The sequence below is a fragment of the Colius striatus genome, chromosome 9 (genome assembly GCF_028858725.1).
Source record: "Colius striatus isolate bColStr4 chromosome 9, bColStr4.1.hap1, whole genome shotgun sequence".
In the NCBI taxonomy this organism is placed as follows: domain Eukaryota; kingdom Metazoa; phylum Chordata; class Aves; order Coliiformes; family Coliidae; genus Colius; species Colius striatus.
Genome location: NC_084767.1, coordinates 8,510,431 through 8,532,010, shown reverse-complemented (window position 1 = coordinate 8,532,010; position 21,580 = coordinate 8,510,431). Strand labels below are relative to the sequence as shown.

Sequence of the window (21,580 nt, the reverse complement as noted above, 5' to 3'; positions counted from 1 at the left end):
CCAAATTTCATCTAAGAAATGAATTATACTGGAGACAGTGGCCATTTGACATTTACATGGAAGCTTTAGCAATGAGTCTGTCTCAGAAAATCATGCATGTAGAATTACTCGTTCAAATTTGCATCTGCAAGAAAGTTGTTTGATATGCACTTCAAGCTGATGAGACCCAAAACCAGCTCATTTTTGGAGCTTCATTTTACTGTGCTAGCTCCTGTTTATTAAATTTAAGATATGTATTTTTTTATTTTTAAACACTTTGTAGTTTTTTCCATTGCTGGCAATTAATTTGTTCAGTGGAGAAAAAAAAAGAATACTTTCATGTATTGCTATGTTTTTTAATTCTCTGCTGATGTGTGATTAAGTATTCTCTTTCACATAGAACAAAGAGATTTGTTTCTCTGTTATTTTCTACTCTTTTGTTTTAGGCAGCACAGATGAATCCATTTTATCTTAATTTGATATTTCTAGTAAAAATTAAACTGATGAGTTACTTTATGAAGTTTTTTTAAACTGTCTTTCCCACTTCCCAAAGTTACAGATAAGCTGAGAATTACGTATTTTGTGTGGAACTTTTTTGCCTGACTGTGATAAACACTGTGAAAGGAAGGTTACTGTGGAAAGTAGAGACACAAACTTGATATGAATGTTTAAGTCCAAAAGCACTTCATACTCCACAAGGACATGCCAGTCAGTTCACCTTACGTATTTTAACTCTCAATCTTTTTCAGAAGTTAAGACTATTTTAACAAAAGGAAGGAACCACACAGTTAAAGAACTTATGTTTAACGAAGCAGAACAAGAAAAAAAGCAGGTGGATTTAGTTTAAATTAGCAAAAATGAAACTGAGTTCTCATCCTAATCCCACATTTCAAGATACAAAGATTTGTATAAAATTGAAGTTACAGTACTTAAAAATGATAGATGTCAATTTAAGAAATCGAATAAGCTCAAGGAACTGATTTTCATGGTTTGAATTCAAGCAACTGTAAAATAGCTGTGAAAACTGGAGAACAGAAGAAAGACTGAAAAAAATGTAGATGTCAGGTTATGGTGTGGTCTTACCAAAAAAAAAAAAAAGGGAAATAAAAAGGAAGACAATATTAAAGAGAAGACATATGGTTGCAAAGTTAGTAAAATTAAAATCAGATATTAAAAAGACCAGATTATTTTTGGCAGCATTAACATTTACAATAGACTCCATCCACAAACCCATATTTATCCAGGCATTTATGATATTTCATTCCTCCTTGTGAGAAGGGAAGACGTATTCTAAGGAACAAAGACTTTCTAGGAGCAAGAAAAGAACTATTTTATAGGGAGTTAAGATGCATATTGACCAAAGAAGGCTAGCTCAAAAATGTCAAATGCCTAAGCGAGACAGGTCCTGAGTGGCAGATATATCTTCCAAGGTGAAAAGACAAATAAGTGCAATAGTGGTAATAGAATGTATGTTAAGAATGACTTTGGAAATATTGCAAACTCCCAACTGATTCCTAAAAAATAGTTAAGATGCAGTCCTTTATAATGGTGGCAATGAGACAGAAGCAACTCTAAATGACTGACAAAATATGTTTGATAAAATCAAATCCAATCTAACTTTTGAAAAGCGAGTATGTATCATTGGATTTAATAAGCATCAATGCAGCTTATTTTATTTTAAAAAGAAGTTGTAAAATGCTAATACAGGTAGACAATTAGTGAATTACATTCGCAATATTTTTTTTTGTTAATTTTCTCCAACTGTGCAAAGGAAATCAGCTTTAAGTAAAGCAAAATCGATCCACCTACACATCAAGGCATACCTTCCGCTCACATCTGCATACCTTCAATTACATTAGATGGTCTCATTTGAAGAAAAAAGACTAAATACCCTACAATTCCTGCTTTGCCTAATCATTACAACAATAATTCAGTTGAGTTGCAATTGGAAACTTGACTATATTATTCTTCTATTTTAATAAGCTTCACAAATGAAAATCTATTATGCCTAAACAGCCTGTATTAAAAAAAGAAGAAAGAAAAAATGTGAGGGCATTAGAAAGCATTGCTTCCTTTAAAAGGCTTTAGAAAACATTTAATAGTGCTTGATTAAGTGACTCATTCTCTTTCCATTCCTCAGTCATTGGCTCTGTAATAGAGAAGAATCCCTATAGAAGAGGTCTGTAGGATGGGTTTGTATAGCCTGAATGCCATGATGTCCCCCTTTGTCGGGCATCCTAGGACAGATGGCTCTGCACACAGTCTCTTTCATAAAGTGTATGGCAATGCCAAAAAATCAGTTGCTATGCAACCTCAATATCCCTTCACACCAACAGAAGTAGGTGATGTATAAGCTTGAAAAAGCTAGTTGTTTAGGGCAAAGAGCCTGCAAAGATGTTACAATTCCAGGCTTTCTCGTAAGTCATCATCAAAATAATCTTCAGTAGCTGAAATGGAGCATGATGGTAACTTGCTACCAGTGTCTGCTGACTCGAACTGAGATGAACCTAAACCCAGTTGGCAGTCTGACAAAAGAGCAGCGAGGAATGTTACTGTAAGTGGTTGGTCAGTGAATCTCCACATGCTAAAACAATGATCACCTTTGTTTCTCATAGGAGCACTGGACAGTAAGACATCCTTAACAAGAGGAACAGAGACTACAGTATCCCAAAAAGTAACACAAGTGTCCCTAAGGTTGTGGAGACAGAGAAGAGATGACACTGCTGGAGGTTCAAATGATTTAACTGCTAAGTAATTATATGAAGAAGAGACTATAGCCTTTATTTTGCTAACTGTCTATTAGAAGAACTTCTCTAATTTTGACTGAGACAAATTAGACAATTTCCAGAAATGGTTCTTGACCTTGAGCACATAAAGCTTGAAGGCAACTATTGCACAGCAAATAATTAACTAAGTGATATAGTACCAGATCATACTATAGCATCCTTTAACAAGATGAAACTCTACATATTCAAGCAGTGAATTCCTATTTTCCAAGTCTGAGTTCCGCACAGATAAAAGTGAACATTAATAAGGGAACAGAAACCAGAGGCTCAAGTATCTGAACCATGAAGAAGAGAATCATTTAAATTGTTTCAATCCTTTGTTTCTGGCACCATGCCGTCTAGTCATATAAAGCTGTAATTGAAGCCGTGCGGTGTGTGTAGTGGGTTCATTACTGTCTCTGACTGAGGCGTCTCATGTGCTAACCATGTACTGATTTTTTGCATCCTTGGGGTCAAGAACTCTTCACCTACATATTTGTTAGAACGTATGGGTTCTTATTCCTTCTAGGAAATTAAAACTATCTAATATTTAAGAGCCATAAACTGATTCCTGAGTCCAATTCCCTTGTGATACTGAATGGCACGTCTAAGCATCAGTAAAATAAATTGTCTGTGAAGGTATTAAATTCATAGACTTAAAATATAACAACAGTTTAAATAATTGATTTGTAATACTCGCTGTACGATAAATACTTAGTTTACTGCAAATCCTCATTTGCTGAGTAACAGCTTTCCATTGCTAAAAAGAATGCATCCATTTTAGAATGAAGCACCTTGCCTAGAAATAATTAATATGAAATTTTAATATTAACTATAATTTTAATTATATCTGAAGGAGATATCATCTAAGTATCTCCTCTAATATGCCCTGAAATGAAATCCATATATTTTACACAACATATAAAATTAAAGTCTGATAACAATACTGTTGTAGAATTTAATACAATTGTATCTATTTCATTAAAATTTAATCATTAGCTTAGAGTTGTTAAAAGATCATAGAACCATAGAATGGTAGGGGTTGGAAGGGAGCTTTAAAGATCAGCTGGTCCAACCCCCCTGCAGAAGTAGGTCTTAAACTTTCATTCAGGAAATACAGGTGAAAAGTCTGTTACTCCTTGTCCTCTAAGGTAAGGTGCTGCTAAGTAAGCTGAAGCAACAGAAAAATACAAAGATAAAAGCTGTGAATTTTGACCTGAGAATAGCACGAGGTTTTCAGAACAAATACTATACTCAGAGGCTCAAATGTTTTTCAGAGGTATAAACAATAAAAATATTCCACAGGATGCACTTACCACTGCTCTTAAACATTAGGCATTTTAACTTATTTTCCTATCATTTGAAAAATTCCACTGTTTACAGTAAGATTTTGTAGTGTTTTGATAAACAGTTCAAAACAAGAGGATTAAATAAAAAACATATTGTCAAAAGTCTGTCATTCCTTCCCTAAAATGTTTTTTCATCTTTAAGATCAAATGGGCTTGTATTATCACGCAAATAAACTAAATCTATGACAAATGTATAAAATGCCAAAACTACCCACAAAGAAAATCAATCCCTCCTTTTTAGGTTTACAAAATGAGATATCCTGAGGAGGGGGAGAAAGGCTATATAGAGAAAGAATAATTCATAGATTGCTTCTACTGCAGAGGTCAAGATTTCACCTTTTTTCTTCTGAAGAGTGTTAGTCATTTCATCAGCCTATGAAACCATAAGCACTTAACTTTTATCCCGGTAGCTCTAATAATCTATGGCTGTCCCAAGAATTCAGGGGGGGAATAAGTTAAGGACCTCAACTTAGGAAATAATACTATTAATGTGAGGTATTTCAATTTGTAGTTATTTGTGGGTACGAGTCTGGGCTGTGCTGTCTATGAAACTAGATCTAAATGGAAGTTACTGCAGTTCTTAAATGAAAATGTATTATTCTTTTGCACTATACAGGAGATGATCATATTCACGTCGGTACATGTCTGACCAAAGAAGCTTCTTCGAGGCCGAAGCTGATCAGAGCATAGCTATCTTGCTATTTATAGGTGCAAGCATTCTCATAACAAGTAAAGACAGGAGTACTTTAAAACTAAGATGGTGGCTTTAAAAAAGCACCCATTCTATTTACATTAAATAAAAGCTAAGCTATAACACATGATTAGCGTAACATTTAAAGAGATTCTGTGCAAACAGTCAGCAACTTGTAGGTTTCCTCAGCACAATCCACTTCCCTCTGTAGCTTAGCAACATTAAGACTATAACAAACAAAAATTAATTGTGCCAATGCTTATTTCCATATGTGATGCTCATCCAAGTGCACTGGAACCACTTACATTTTAACCTGCAACACACCCTGCATCACGTGCATGCAATAATAAATTATGGCAATGCAGTGAGGCGCAGTGGTGGTGTGTTGCATCTAAGTAGGAGCTTCACTGTATCGGTACTGTTGACTGTTAGTGGGAGCCAGTGCAGCTGAAGCAGATGTTTCATGTTGATAAGCAGAGGCTAGAAAAAAAAAAAATCTGACTCATTTTTTCTGTTTTCTTCATTTTCTCTACCATACTTGGCAATAACTGACCTAAGTACATTTGCCATGTGCAGTCTCTCTGCTTAGTGTAGACCTCCTCATCTCCTTCCATGAATCCAAATTAGCATTAGTCATGCTAAATCACAAACCTCCTCCTTTCGAAGCTCTTTCTCACTCCTCCAAATGGGAATTTTGTCTTGCTATCAGATAGGGGTATTTAACTTTCTTTTGGTTATCTTTTCTTCAGAATTGAAGAGGGAAAGACTCAGCCTACGTCAACACTATTTATCAACATAGCTATAAAAATTCACATACAGTTGGAATCTACAATCTGAGGCATACATTATCTTATTTCTAAGACATCTGAATTACAAAATGAAAATTTCAGTACAATTTTATAAGATTGTAATTATACCCTGCCATAGTCACAGTATTTGTTAAACCACCACTGCATGAAAAGTCAACACTAAAGACTTGCTTTATAAGACAGAACGAAGGTAATTGAAACCTCATTTTGAAACTAAGCAAAACAGGTAGATTGGTACAGAAGTTACTCTAGTTTTATAGAATGGTTTATATCAGATGAAATCTCTGCACCTACTCCAACTCCTCCAGCTCAGAGCTCGGATAGACCTAGCTGCTCAGGACCCTGCCTAGTTAGGTTCTCAATATCTCCAAGGATGGAAATACTCCAAATCCTCTCTGGGCTCTCATTCCAGTTTCTGATGAAGTTCAACTAAATTGATCCTGTATCAACTGAAATGTCTTGTGTTTCAACCTGTATTTGTTGCACCTTGTCCCATAGCTGTGCACCTTGAAGAACAAGTTGGCCTCCCCTTCTCTACACCCTTCAACTTGACAGCTGTGGACAGATAGGCATGGTAAGGGTATCCACACGAGTCCTGTGTGCACTCCCCTGGTTTTATTTCACTTGAGAGCAGAAATTGATAAGAAAAGTTTAATCACTTATCCACCACCATCCCTGAAGAAATAACATAGTCTGAGCTGAAATAGTCCAGATTACAGGCCTGCTTGTGGAACCCTTTCTATAGAACAGTAACTTTCCCTCCTGCCCTTACAGCATGACTTTGAACATCCACAAAGGTTACAATTGTCCTAGCTAGAGTAGTTCCAACACTTCACTTTTCTTGGACCATTCTTTAGATTTGGGAATAAACTCCTCCTCATAGGTGACATCTCCAGCAGCAACATGAAGGACAAATTATTTTTTGAGAATCTCTTCAGTTTTCCTTCTCTTCCTCACAAGTAAGGGCCATGTTAGCTGTACATCCCAAACTTGTGGAAGTCAACTGAGCTACGTGGAGCTTTAGGAACCATGTATCATTCTGAATTTCAAGGGAAGACAATCTCTTCCCTTACAGATTAGCTTATAAATTAGATAAGAGTTTATAGAGAACTAGGGTGGAATGCATTCTGGATGTTGTGACTGTATCACTCAACCTCGATGCGACTCAAGCTACAAACAAGCATGGAAGTCTTAACAATAAGAGAAATTATACCTTCCTCAGTGGTTAAAAGATTTGATGTAGAAAAAAATAATAATAATAAAAAAAATCTATAAAGCTCACTCTGGAATTTATTGTCCTTTAAAAGCTGTATAATATTAGTTGCAATCACATCCCTATGAATATATATTAGGCTACAGAAATCAATGTGGTTAGAGAAAGTAAATCAAAGACAGAATGTAGCTTACTGGTTAGAGTGAAAACAGCTTGCTAAAAACAGAAGGACTTCTAAATACTGTAAGGCTTTCCAAGATATTTTGTTATCATTAGGCTGCTAGTTTAGTGAAGTCAGAAAATATTTATTAAAACTCAGTTGTAGGAGAATGTTAATATGTAAAATTTTATTTTAAGGAGTCCAAATAATTTAATGAATTGAATTAGTAGCATAAAAAATGACACAAGTTAGAGGGCTTTAACGCTAAGCTAAACACTGAAAAAACCATTTTCTACAAGTCTTTATCTAATTGAATAATCTATGTGGCTAAAATCTTCAAGACTAATGCAGGTAAAATGTTAGCTGCTGTTGTAAGTTTCCAGAGGTATTCATTACTATCATGGTAACTGTGCAGCCTTCTGCCAGCCACAGACCACTGTAATATCTAGCCACCTTAAAACAGCAATCAGTAAAGACTAGTTATTCCAAAACTCTGCCTCACAAGCTCCCATCCTATAAAGTTTGCTGTAAAAGCAATGTCTTCTGATGAAACCAGACTGATCGATCCACAAGCTCAGGGGAGATCCCACCCCAAGAGGCAAGACAGGGGTTGTGATGTTTCAAAACCTTGCTAAGAGGAAGGGCTCACTAAGATCCATCGACCACTGCAAAGAGGGCAGCTGCAGAACCCCTGGTCTAGTTCAGCCTCCACTGGTGAAAAAGTGGGGTAGGCAGAGATGAAAAAAAGAGGACTGCTGGATCTGTCCTGTCAGAGAGATGGGTAAAAAGCAGCAGAGAAAAAAGGCTATTTGTATCAATCCAAATTGCTTTGGATCCATGCTTTTGGGGAGATACTGCCTGTTTATGCTATGCAGGGAAGAGGGAAGCTGCTCTGGACAAGAGAAAGTCTGACAGAGATCTCTCTGCTAAAAAGGAGAATTCACACAGTTATATTTATTCACTGAAGTCACTGCACATTAACAAAGCATGGGAAGGAATACTCTGAAGCACCTAGATGACTTGGCAGTCTTCATTTTGGAAAGAGATCAATTTTAGTGGGAGTCTGAAATTCCTGTCTGCATCTGACACCATGTAAAACTCTCAAGTCCTGTGAAAATTTTACCTTGCTGAAATCATGAAATCTGAACCAGAAACTGAGCTTGATTTCATATCTTCTGGTGCATTATGTTTAAATATAGATATATATTTAGCTTAGTATGTAAGTAACAAAAAGAACACAAATGGAATTCTTAATTTTTGGGTAGAAAACTGTAGAACCATTAGGATACCCTAGTCAATGATAAATGCTTCTGTATATATTATTTGTATTTTAAGTGAAAAAGTGCAAAACCAAAACAAACAGACCTCGAGCAATGACAAGCACCATGAATCTGGTGCTGTCTGTCAGACCTGTGCCTGCAGGTATAAATTGATATGTTGCAATAACTTCACAATCATGCATAAAAAAGTATCTTTCCATCTGGATGTAAATGAATCATTTAAATACCATTAAGATTCTAGATTTGGTGTTTTCTATATACACATAAGGCTTCTAATCTCCTTTCCTTTCTCTTCACCGATTCAACCTTGGTAGTATTTATGACTGGTCAAACATTTATGTTTGTTTGAATTAACTAATGGCTTAGGGTTTTGTGAAGGTCATCATCCTGGTTTATACACATGGCTGAATTGCACACCTCCAGAGCTAAAAGCATCAGTTATTAAATTTTGAGCTAAGTATCCTTTCTAGCAGGGACTACAAATCCCCATCTGCAGCAATGCTTTTCTTCAACCTTGACATTGCCCTAAATGTCTGACACCTGCAGCCAGCCATCAAACCCCTGTGCCCTTCTGAAGGTCACTGCATTCACATCCACCAGTCGGAGCTCAGACATTCAGCACAGCTTTTTGGCATGAGTAAACAAACCCCTGTCCCCGACAGCAGCCCTTCAGCACAGACACACTCGCTCCTGATTCCCTTCCACTGAATGAGGAACGCTGTGAAGAAAGGAGACTGCAAATCATACTAATCTGAGAGGTCTGTTGTTTTGCATCCGCTATGGGGTATCTAGTCCTACCCACAGAAAACTGAGAATACTAAAAAGACTCTGAGTATACATTCAAACACAAAAATATTTCTAAGAAGGCAGGACATACCTAACACCTGAAATGCTCAGTCACTATCAGAAAATAGTACACCAGTACTAACTGTATAAATACCCAATAATAGCAGTTTCAGTCTTTCCTCCTACAGCTACTTTGCTACAGCTACTCCTCCCAAAACACACTGCCAAAAAGATAAGAGAGAATGAGAAGGAAAGAGAAAGGAGAAAGAGCAAAAACTTAGCCAAACTTGCTTGGCTTAGACACTTCCAAGAGGAAGCAGCCATCTCCTATAACTACATTTAACTGCAACCCATCACAGAAGGAAAACACAACAGGCAAAGAAGCTGCAGCTGTTACTGGAAAAGATGTATGAAGAAATGCTGCCAAATTTACTTCCAAAAGTATCACAAACCTGAACATCTGAGGAACACTGAGTGTCTGAAATTCGGCTGTATGTAAAGTAGGTAAGAAATGCCATTGCGTATGTTTATTCGCCTGCATGAAATAAAGGAAAATGCAAATATTCATTCTCGCTTTCCCCAAAACTAAACAAACAGAAATCTCTCAACTTTCTAGCAATTACCATGAGGCCAAAGTGAGAAGCAGCAATAGACTTTGCCTGGTAAGGGAATCTTATAAGGTGTGTTTCTTGTAAGGAAATTACAATCACCTTTCATCTTCGAAATCTTTTCAAAGCATTATTTAGGTGTAACAAATTCAATCTGTAACGCAAATGCAGTCATATAAAGGTAGGCAAAAAGCACCAAAAATGCATAAGTATGAATTGTATAAGCTAATGCTATTTGAATCACTAATATTTTGATAATATGTAATAGAAATGTAACAGATAGAAGTTTCTCACAACATGGTGTCACCAATGTACCATGGGTAGAAGCAGATGTTTGTTAGGAGGTATCTAAAGATTGTCTATAATTTACTGCATACATGTACTACAAAGTATAAGTTTAAAAGATTCTTTGCAATCACAACCAGAAGCACTAACCTTTCACATACTATCCAAACAGAAGAATACTTTGTTGAATACAGAGTCGCTCAGAATGACAGCACTTAAAGACGTAAACAGTGCTGTTCATCACAGGACAACATTAAATCTGAACCTTTCAATCATGACTATTTAGGTCTCAACTTTGTGGACGCCTCACATAGCTTCTTAGCTGGTTCAGTGAGCTGATGTTCATAGCATTAATCTATCTATCTGTGCATATTCAGCTATTGAGCCAACTAAAACCCCGAGGTAGGGTGATAGGTTCAATCATTTGTGGGCAAAAAAGAACACATTTCAAGTCATATTGCTCTCCTTTCACTCTTCTAAAAAGAACAGTTAAGATAGTCCATGAGTTGTTTTACCTCTACCAGAAGCCTTAACTACCCTCTAATATTAAAAGTGTTACTCTGAGCAGTTGAAGAAAAAAATATATTCACATTATGCTGGATTCTGCAGGAACAAACAATAACATTTAATTCAATTTAAGCTTTATCAATACAGCTTTTCTTAATAAAGACATCCATGCCTTCTACAAGTTACAATAAAAGGCAAGGGAAAGGGAAGAAGAAGATGAGCTCAGTTCCATCTTAACAAACGTACTGTTTTTTAATAAATATAGTCAAAACAGTGTTTCAAATGAGGTGTATTTTCAAAAAGAAAGCTTGAAGAAGCAAACCCCCATATTCTAAATACCCAGAATCATTAACCAGCCTTACCAAAATTGCTAGAGGGACCAGCCTTTTCTGAAAGATTTCAGTCACGTCACTCAGGAAGGTGACACATTAACTGATGATAAATCAAGTCCAGAACATTTCAGTTTATGGGAGTCAATTTAAAATCCTGAAATGTACAACATTTTTGAGCCTTGAGAAAATTAAACTTTGCTTTGGTTTCAAAAGATTTGGCTTTGACACCAGCAAAATGTAATATGGTAAATAAATGGAAAAATAGGGAGCTATTTTAAGTGCAGCAGCTTCTAGAAGAGGAAATCTTTGCAGAATTGCTATCTCTGGTTGGAAGGCATCAGGCGTGGGCTAAGAAGGGAACAATATTTCACAAGCAAGAGAAGAAAGGCATTGCAAGCAGACTGGCTTTTCTCTCTGCACCTATCTTATCCTGAACATAACTTCAAAAATTAATTGAACCCAATTACTCAGGTTTCTATATGAGAAAAGAAAAAAGAGAGAAAAAAACAACATCCAAAAGCTAGCAGTGGGGTTGAAATGCAATTGTAATATTTAATTGGTATTAAAACTGAGTTGGGAGCCAATCGATACCCAATAAATTAATGTTGATGACAAACTATTTATGTTACAGGCTATTAAAAGGATTTCTTTCCTCTAATGAATTGATGTCTCAGTGCTGTAGCAAATTTCTTCAGAGTTTTATTAAAAAATTCATTTAACCTTTTGATAAAGGGAACAGTAATTTAAAGGTGCTATAGAATTTGGTAACATATATAATAGATCTATTTTTAAACTATAAAAAACTTTGTTTAATTTTGTTTTGAGAATCAATCCCTTTTTTTCTACCATTTTGCCTGATATCGCATCAGTGGTGCTGATGAGATTAACTTCAACTAAAGTAAATTAATATTCTTCAGCCCCTTGTAAGATTAACATTCTCAGCATCACCTCCAGTGACCCTTGCTTCTTAATCTTCTTGCTTTGTGCAAATAGTCCCAGTGACACACAGAACAAGTTGTGTGGGTAGAGTGGATCTGTAGAAATTCAGATTGCTTTCCTGATCCGGAATTGACTTAACCAATTGCTGTTCTCCAAAATACATTGATACAATTGGTGCTTGGTTTAAAACAAAAAGTATCATTTCATGCAACTATTGATCAGGACCATCTGCATAACTGTTGCTAAAAACTTGGTAGCTTCACCAAATTTTTCATTCTGTAGGGGCCCTTTATCCTGCACCACTGCATTTTTGTTGTGATAATTTTAAATTGACAACATTATTCTTCATGACAGAAACAGTTCATGATATTACATGAATATTAACTTTGCAATAAAATATCCACATTTTGACAAGATAGCCACAGAATTTGAAAAGTTACTAAAATTAAATGAATACTCTTTTTATTCTTAAACAATGTAGTATAAAGTTCCCATATAAGTTGTTCTTTTAAAATGTACATTGGCTTCTTATCCTTCCTTTCCAGCATCCTAAACCCAACAATCCTTGCATTTAGAGGGGAGGGGTGTGTGTGTGAACATCACTGAAGACTTAACAGAATCAGAGAGAAGAATGTTCATAACATCTGAAAAGCAGTGCCAATAATTATTCAATGAATTTAGAAATCAACTCCAGCAGTGAAGTATATGAGATTCCTGCTGATATTGGTCATTTGAGAAACAATGATTTATTGCTGTTCAGTGCATGCCTACTTATGTGGATACAATCCTCTGCTAACAAACGAAAATAAAACAAGAAGCCCCAATATTTTCATGGTTCCTTCAAAGACACTGAGAAATAAATTGAAAACTAATAATTATGTTTAGCACAGCTGATTTAGTCCTTTGCCAAGAAGTGTACAACATGTAAAACCCCCAAGGTAGTCAAGTTAACTTTACTTATTTTTCTGTAAATAGGTTAAGAAATAAATACTGTTCTGCACAAAATTAGAAAGAGATTCTATAACATTAATTAAAATAAGCTATTACTTATTTTAACCCTCATTTGTAACTTCATTTATTTCAATGCAGCTACTTTTTATTTACAGCAAGTTCATCAGATTCCATATGCAAAATTTCAAATCAACTCTGATGGCTTAACAGAGAAGCAAAAAAAGAAAGAAAAAGTGTCAAACTTTGCAATCCACCCTTTCAGTTTGTGCCTTTGAGTATATACATATTTGATGGCTGGATCTGAAAATGGATATTAGCATATGCATGAAAATCAGACAGGTACCACAGTAACATAGAACATAAGAATATGCAGCACAGACCCATCATAAAACTGGTAGACTGAATTACTTAAAAAAGAAGTGGAATGTCCCCAAAAATGTTTGGTTTTTTTTTTTTTTTCTGAGAGTACTACAAGACATACCCAGTTCTAGACTTAATTCCACTATAACATGCATTATGTACAGTTCTAAATCATGACTATGGATTGAAATGTTTGCAGATCAGCATGCTAAAACACAAGCAAAAACACACCTCACCTCACCCCCCCCAACCTCCATGGTAATAATAATTGAAGAAAGTCTTTCAAGATGGCAAGTCAACATTAAACCAGTTGAAGTGAAATGCATTTCTATTGTGTGCAAGAGTTTCACAGTATATGAGATAAGGATAAAGCATTGCCACTGATTTCCTCCACCAGTTCTCTAGGGGCTACATCCATGAGGGAAGAGAGGGGACACATAATTTCTGCTGCTTTTTTTCCATGTGTGAGCAATCTTATCATTGTAACTGGTTCTCTTTAGTTTCTCAAAAAACATATAAACAGTAACTCTAAGGTCCCTGTTTTAACTACAAAATGCACATGTGAACTGATAAAGTTCTCAAGAAAAAAGAAAAGCAATGAGAAGCAGAACTGGTTTTATTCTGTAAGGCTATTTCTATAATTTTATGAAGTTAACTTACATGGTAATAGACTATCTTAACTTTTTTATTATTATTATTTGAAGCAATCTGCCTTTTCTTCACTTTGTCTTCCACAAAAAGAAATCCAAAGGCATTGTTTAAATGGCAATGCTTAGATTAAAGATATTTTTAATAATAAGCCCAAATCCTCTGAACCTTTTTCTGTAGATTGTATATTCCCAAAGTTCGGAGAACTAACAATTCTAAAAACAGTACAGTAATGCCAGATGCTGCAGCCAGTTGTTGTTGACTATCCATTAAAAAAAAGTAAATTTGAACACATCCTGACAGTATGATGCTCTCTTACAACTATTATCTTTCTTATAGAGTTCCAGCTGGGAAATTATAACTGGAAGACATTTGTCCTTATATCTTATATTCAAAAAAAATCTGTAAAGGACAAGCTTTTTATCAGACTGGTGAGAGCTTTTTGTTGAAAATATTACTCAGATAATCAATTATCTATCCAATTAGACAGCTTTTTGAATAAATCTATCTTTTCAAAAGAGGGAATGACAACTCCTCAGCCTCCCACTAATATCTTACAAATATCCTAATCAGCTTCCTACAGTCATACGTGCTCTGAGAAGTAAAAGCCTGATTGGGTCTCCTTGTAATTGTGAGCCTAACTTCACCTAATAGCTCTTGCTAAGTAATAAGCTTACCAGATATGACACGAAAATTATGGCACCAAGTTGAATACATACTTTGTACTGCTCCTGAATGAATATGAATGCCTGTTTAACTTTACTTAGCACTTGATCCTGATTCCATTCAGCTCACAGGAGAAAAACAGTCCTTTATATTAATGCAGCAGAATCAAGTCAGTAGGCACGTAATCCACTCAATTTCTGCAGAACACTCAGTTAAGAGTATTTAACTCTAGCTAAATAGATGCTTATACATTCCTAAAACTGAGTTTAAATGTTTGAAATTCAAGAGCCAAATATTATGTGGTGAATGATCACTTCCTTCTGATCAAGTCATCATGGAACTGTTGACAGGCTTGAGGCAGGACAATTAGATCATTCTATTGACTGAGGTGCCCAAGACTTTCTTCTGCAATCACCACGCTAAAGTCAGTCCACTGCTAGGGAACGTGAGGTAGGATGAATTAAGCACTTCATGAGGGACACGGTGACCTCTAGATGATCAGATATTCCTTCCAACCTAAAATGTTCCATGGTTCCCTAACAGAGAGTTAAGCCCAGGACAGCACATTGTCTTTTTAAAGCATAAAGATATCTAGATAGGTCCTAGTAGGTAGTCTCAAAAGAGAACTGGTTGTTCAAGAGAACTGTACAACGCTAAAATAGAACAGTGCATTCTGAAATCTGATTTGTTTTATCTATGCAGTCTCTCCATAAAACACAATTTTCTGTAAAGTCCCAGGTGCATATCATTTGTACACTTTCAATTGAGTGCAAACAATCAAAAATGGACTTAACTCTGCTCACAATTGTATCACAGCTTACCTACCTTTTCACCTCCTCAGTTAAAATTGCCTACATATTTAAGAGAAACTCACAAGTCAAAAGGCTTTTGATGATTATACTAGCCTTAAAATTCACCAGAAAAGTATCTTTTCTTTTACATGACTTCCTTCAAAATCTTCCAGCCATTTTTTACTAAGTAGAAATCTTGCTAAACATCACAGTCAGATGTTAGATACTTGTACTCCATCAGTAATTTCCCTTTCGACGGTCAAACAGCAAAGTCGACCAATTGCTACTTTGTTCCACTTCCTCAAAACAGATGAAAAAAATATTGCAGTGGTAAGCACAAAAAAGGAAGCATTTGAATTTTAACTGGAACTAGCAAGGTCATACTGATCTGTGCTTACGCAGCCAAGTCTAGTTTACACAAGGTATGAAATGACATTGTGTGAGTATTCCAAGAGTTAATGAATACCAAGGGGGACACAAATAATTTATGTTGATATTTTGATGGAGAATTTGAAAGAGATTAGGTTTGTGGCATGCTCCTGAGGGAACCATGACCAAGATAAGAAGTATGAGCTATGAGACTTCATTTCAGAGAATTACTTAGGAAATAAATAAATAAGCAGCCGCAGAAGTTTTGATGACTGGTGTACAGAGACTTACACCTGGCTTGCAACCCTTGGGGAAGAGTTAAAAAAGAAAGTCCAAGAAATAATGGATTTCCAAGTGAAAATAAGATAACATTGAAAACAAGTGAATAGAAAATAGAAAGGGAAGGTGGTGGAAATGAAAGCAAGATGATTCCAGTGAACTGCAGAAAACCAGCAAATTGTAAATAACACGTTTAAACCATCATGAAGATAGATTAATTGAAGTCCTTGGTATCTAAATGTCATTGTTCTATTTTTAGGTGCTTGGTATTTAACACAAAATATGACCTGTACTAATTGATATTTAACTACTGTATTGAATTTGTAAACATGATATAAAGGAAAAGACAAGATGAATGCTTTACAGACATTAAGATGACAGCGTAGGCAAGGACGGTGATGAAAATTGGAAGAGTTTAGTTTACTTCCTCTGAGTTAGCATACTGTACACATCAGTCCCTCACTGTCTGCTTCACTAATTTGCATGAACACGATAATTGACAGCTTGTTAACAGCTTATTAGAGACTCTGAAACCCTGTAACAAACACCACACACAAACCAATCGAGTGGACAGAGACTCTAGTCATAAATTCCAGTTTAACAATCCCAAATGAAACCTGCAGGTCAAAAACTGCATCTTCACCGCATAAAACAGAAAGGATGACTGGAGTGAGGCTAGAAAATCAGATGCAGGAGTAGGAATGTAAGAATAGCCACACCAGGTCAGACAAATGGTCCATCCAGCCTAGTTTCTTGTCTCCAACAGCAGGGTGCACAGTGATAGCTCCCACATGCTTTCTGAGCCTTGAGCAATCTGTAGCTCTGGATCTGCCCAAGTCAGGAGTGGTGTTTCATGTTTAATAGCCACTGATGGATTTTCTTCTGCTATGAATCTCTCTAAATGTATTTTGAACCTCTGTACAGTTTGAGCACAATTAAATTAAATGGTTTAAAATATCTTCCCATTGCCAATCTTTCTGCAGATATTATGCCTAATGCTCATTTTTGGTGGGGTAAAATAAACAAACAAATTAATATGTAAGCTGCAACTCTTATTTTGCTGCATTTCTAAATATAATGTAGTTACAACATGGCCTCATCGCAGGCTACGATGGAAAATGTCTATTAGCATGAATTGCAACATATCACATGAAAGACAATAACAGCATCATAACACATACAGAAAGCTATTTGTATTTTCTGGTGAGGGAGTAGAGAGCTACTGAATGTTGTCCTTGCTTATCTTTGGATGAAAGCCTTATTATAAGCTCATTTCAGTTGAACAAATCTCTCTGGGCTCCCTGCTGAGCAAGGCATTTAAACTTTAAAGCTAAAGGCATTCATTTTCCTTTGCTGACAGTGAAAACCTTACTGCACAAGCTCCACGATGCACATGGAAGCTTTTAGATCGCTCAGTGGCAGAATGCATTAAGGCATTTAGCTGCTTACTGCGTTTCTCTGCAGTGAACGGACATCAAAGGCATTCATTTCCACGGATTGCAAGAGTGGACTCTTCAGTGCAACTGTCGTTATCCTGCTCAGGTTTAAGTGCTCTTTAGATTCCAAATACAGAATAGGGTGACAAAATATTCTGGGCAATATTTTTCAGATCATTCTGACTTACTCTTTATTTCTGAGGAGCATTTAGCAGAGTGATCCAGGCACTGGAGGCTTGAGAGGCCCTTCTCTGGGTCAAGGCACACAATATCCATCAATATGGAAAAAGTTCATGTTACAGAACCACAGCTTACTATTTTTCACTGTCCATGCTTCTAAAAGCATCTACTAAAAGAGCTTTTTGTTTGTTTGTTTGTTTTAAGAGAAAGCAATCTTTTGCCTATTCCAGGTGGCGAGCTCTGTCTCTGAAAAGTTACTGTCAAAAGCAAATACTCACAAGCTTGACTACACACTACAAAAGAGACCAAGCACTTCTGTACAAGCAAGCTTTTAAATGCTCACCTTCTCACATCTTGGGTGACTCAGAGATCAAGTTTAATCACCTCAGTTCACCCAAGTGTAACATGTCCCCAAATCAAACACCCAAATCATAAAAAACTCTTTGCCACATACAGCAAGGCAAATAAAATACAAAATTATTTTCATCTCGTGTATCTCTTCAATTTTACTGAGCTTAAATTTTGGATCTAGTCCTACACTCACTGATACCCATTGAAATCAACAGAAGTTTGCTTTGTTTCACAAGGGCAGCTTTTGATCAACTGTTTCAGAAGAAGCTGCTTCTATTGCAATACAAAAATAAGTCTTTTTAATTAATGATGTTGTAACTGTGGTGAAGAGAACAACTCCAAAGAAATATTTCATTGCTATATTTTCCATGTGGGGTATTTTTCTGTTGTTTTTTTGATTAGGCTTTTAAAAAATATTCAGTTTGCCGTTGCATATAAGCATGAGAGTAACAATACTAATTGTTATCAGTACATAGATGAGGAAGATTAGGAAATTACTGTGTGACTGTAGCGCTCATTACCTAGACTGCATGCAGGTAACAATACAGAGTTCACAGCTCCGCAGGAACAGAGCATGAGAACAAGTCAAAAACTCACTGAAACATGGACTGATTGACATCTGAAGAGCTAAATAGATGCAATAATTATGCAAAGACTAGCTTACTAGACTAGATTTTTTAATACATCTAAGACAAAGGTAAAGATAAAACTCACATAAACACCCCAACACCAACTATCATTATTATTATTATTAGGTCATGGCTTCAGGGAAGATCCTGTCCAGGTCAATCCAGGAAAAGTACATAGTCCTAGGATCTCACTTACTCAGTTGACAAATAATTTATCTCATTAAAAAAAAATAAAATGTATGCATGCTTCTAACTTGGAAATGTATGAGTATTTGAGCTATTTTACATTGAAGTTAAAGGACTACTTAAACTAAAGGTCTGTATAAATAGTTTTCTTAATTAATACCAGTATTAACAGTAGAATTTAGCATTTTACTGATATTAAGCCTTCTACCAGTAAAAAACCAAAACTGTTGCCAGTTCATTTTGAAGAAAACTGTGGTGGGAACATTATTTTTATGACTACATTACACTACATTTCACTTTATGTATTAATGCTAAAAATTAATATGTACAACTCAAAAGTAAGATCTGAAATGAATCTAACAATTAAATGAAGACAGAAAATCTTAATCAGAAGGAACAATCCATTCAACAGTTGTGGTAAAAAAGACTGAAACATTAAGAAAAACTTTCTGATGATCAAGAGAGCAAAACAGAGGAAGAGATGCCTCAAGTGGTAAGATCTTCATCTATGTATAAACTGATATGCCTTGCCTATGGACTAAGGAATCTTTAGAGGTTTACCTCAGGCTACAGCTATGAAAATGTTTGTCTAATCTTAAAATTAGAATGCGAAAATGTTTTATGAAAAGAAAAAAATGGTATTTGTTCCTAAAGCCATCCAAGAACATGCATGAAAAAAAGATCTGCTGCAGTGGACACAGAGACAGTTCTGCTGTCTGGGCACCAGGTAGCAAATACAGAGGTCTGAAGAATCATCTCCATCACCCGAGTACCAGGAAGAGATCCCTGGGAGTATCATATATAATGTAGTGGTTGCTTACAAAATTAAGAAATTCCTTTTACACCTCATCACATAAGTCCTGAAAATACAACAGAATACACACCCTTTTTCTTCACAAGAGTTTTAACTGATATAACTACTATTAACAAAATTACTTAACACTCCACTTCATACAGCTCAACAAGAATCTTAGTCTGATGTTCAGTAAAGATTACATATCCATAGCACTACTGCTGTAAGATTTATTAGGCTCACAAAAAGAATGAGTTAACTATACAATCTGTTGTCTTTTGGAGTAGTCTGCTTGCTTCTCTATTCATGCCTGTTACAACTTTGAAAATACATTTGTAGAATTGGCTTTAATGATTAAGAATATCACAGAGAGAGCCAACCCACAATATGGTAAATGTTAAAGTAGCAAGATTTTAAATTTAAATTCCAAGTGTCCAGCAACTAAAGCAGGGCAAACTGAAAAGTGTGGGAACTGCTGCAACATTGGCCATGAGTCAATTTTTACATGCTGATTACCTATCGTAACTACCAGCAATTTTGACGGTGTTTGGCAATCTTTATTTTACTTACAAATATTTGCATAAGGGCAAACTAAGACACATTTTAATAGCTTCAAATCAGTTGTAATAATAAAATCCAGCTATTTTTACTGGACTCCTAAAAAAGGCCCTGCTGCTTGACCAAAATTTTTGCTGCCCTAGAACTACTGAAATTGTGATATGAGATTGATTGCATTCACCTTTATCTTACTCTAAGCAATACTATTTTCTACAACTGTAAAGGAACTGCACTATCATATGCTATGTACTATCATATCATAATCTATTTAAAAGAACTGGCACAGCTACAATAAAAGTCATCCTTTTCTGTAGCTTGTTCTTTGTAAATCACCCAAATGCTAGCAGTTGAAGAGAGCCTTTGATTTCTTTTCATGTTGGCACTGTAAACCCCCTCTTGTTCGATACACACATATCCCTCAACTTCTGTCAAAAGCAAGAACAAATTTCCTAACCAAAACTGAAAAGTCCTTGGCTTTTCAAATGACTATAAATTGCATGGCTAAGTGCATATGGCCACAGGGCTGTCACAGTTACTTTTCTTGACAATTCATCATAGCATACTAATTCTGTAATATCATTACTGTGTCTCTTCTCACTGTACTGATCCAGCCAGCTAATTTAATCAACTAATAATAGATTCAGAAATGGATGCAAAGGGCCCTAGCACTTCAAATTATATTACTAGAGATGCACAGCAGTGAAAGCAACGTATTCTGCACTTGCCATTAAATATAACCCCGGTAAGTTATATTCTTCTAGCAAGTTGGAGAGTTTCCTTTAGAGGAAACAGAAAAAAATATTTGTAGGAGTTCAGAAAAGGTCCTTTCCAATAAGATTAAAAAAGGAGTTTGTTTCAGACTAACCATAACTTACAATTACATTGCATTAATTTGAAGATAAAATTATAACCAACTATTTAATCAATTATCATAATTATTACTACAGGTAAGTTTCAAGGTAAAAAACCCACTGCAGGAAAAAGATACATATCTGTAGTGGAAGCTAAAGGTGTATGATTAACTGCAAAGTGAGCCATTTGAAAATGGACAATTAATTTTATTAAATTTTAATCTTCCCTGAAAATGTCAATGATGATTAAAAACATTATTCTTAAACATCTCAGTCCATTTTGCATGTCACGGAGACTAATACTTAAACTTTATATGATACAAAAAAGTAACTCAAAATGCTGGCAAAAGTGAAATGCAGACTGCATCCATTTTTTGCTTTTAAAACACTGATAACCAAAGGAGGATCCCGTGAAATTTTTGAGTATGCAACACAGACTCGGCTCTGATATCTGCTTAGTGCAGCTAAGAAATCTACACGATCCAAAGGGCACATCCTGCAAGATGCCACAGACCCGACGCGGGGGTAGGAATACTTCACAGGACAATGCTGAGATACATATTGATGTGTGTATCTGTGCACAAGTGTATCTAATATACATATGTGCATGTTCAAAGTGGCCATATCCTTCATCACTAACAGATTTCTGTTGTCTTGTTCTCATAGGTGAGGGGTAGAGCTCTCATGCACGACTGCTGGGAGGGCAGCATTACCTGTGTGGGTGGCTGTCCCCCCAGTACAGGCAGTAACCAGGGACCACACTCACCTCAAGCCACTGACTGAGCTGCTTCAAGTCCCATTCGCATCACTGGAGCATTAAAAAGGACAA

At 35.9% G+C, this 21,580-nt stretch overlaps 1 protein-coding gene across 3 annotated transcripts in view; it reads right to left on the bottom strand.

The window, feature by feature from the left end:
* Positions 1 to 21,580, bottom strand: part of TENM2 (teneurin transmembrane protein 2) — a 517,058-nt gene that overhangs the window by 432,286 nt on the left and 63,192 nt on the right. The gene's annotated exons all lie outside the window — the stretch shown is intronic.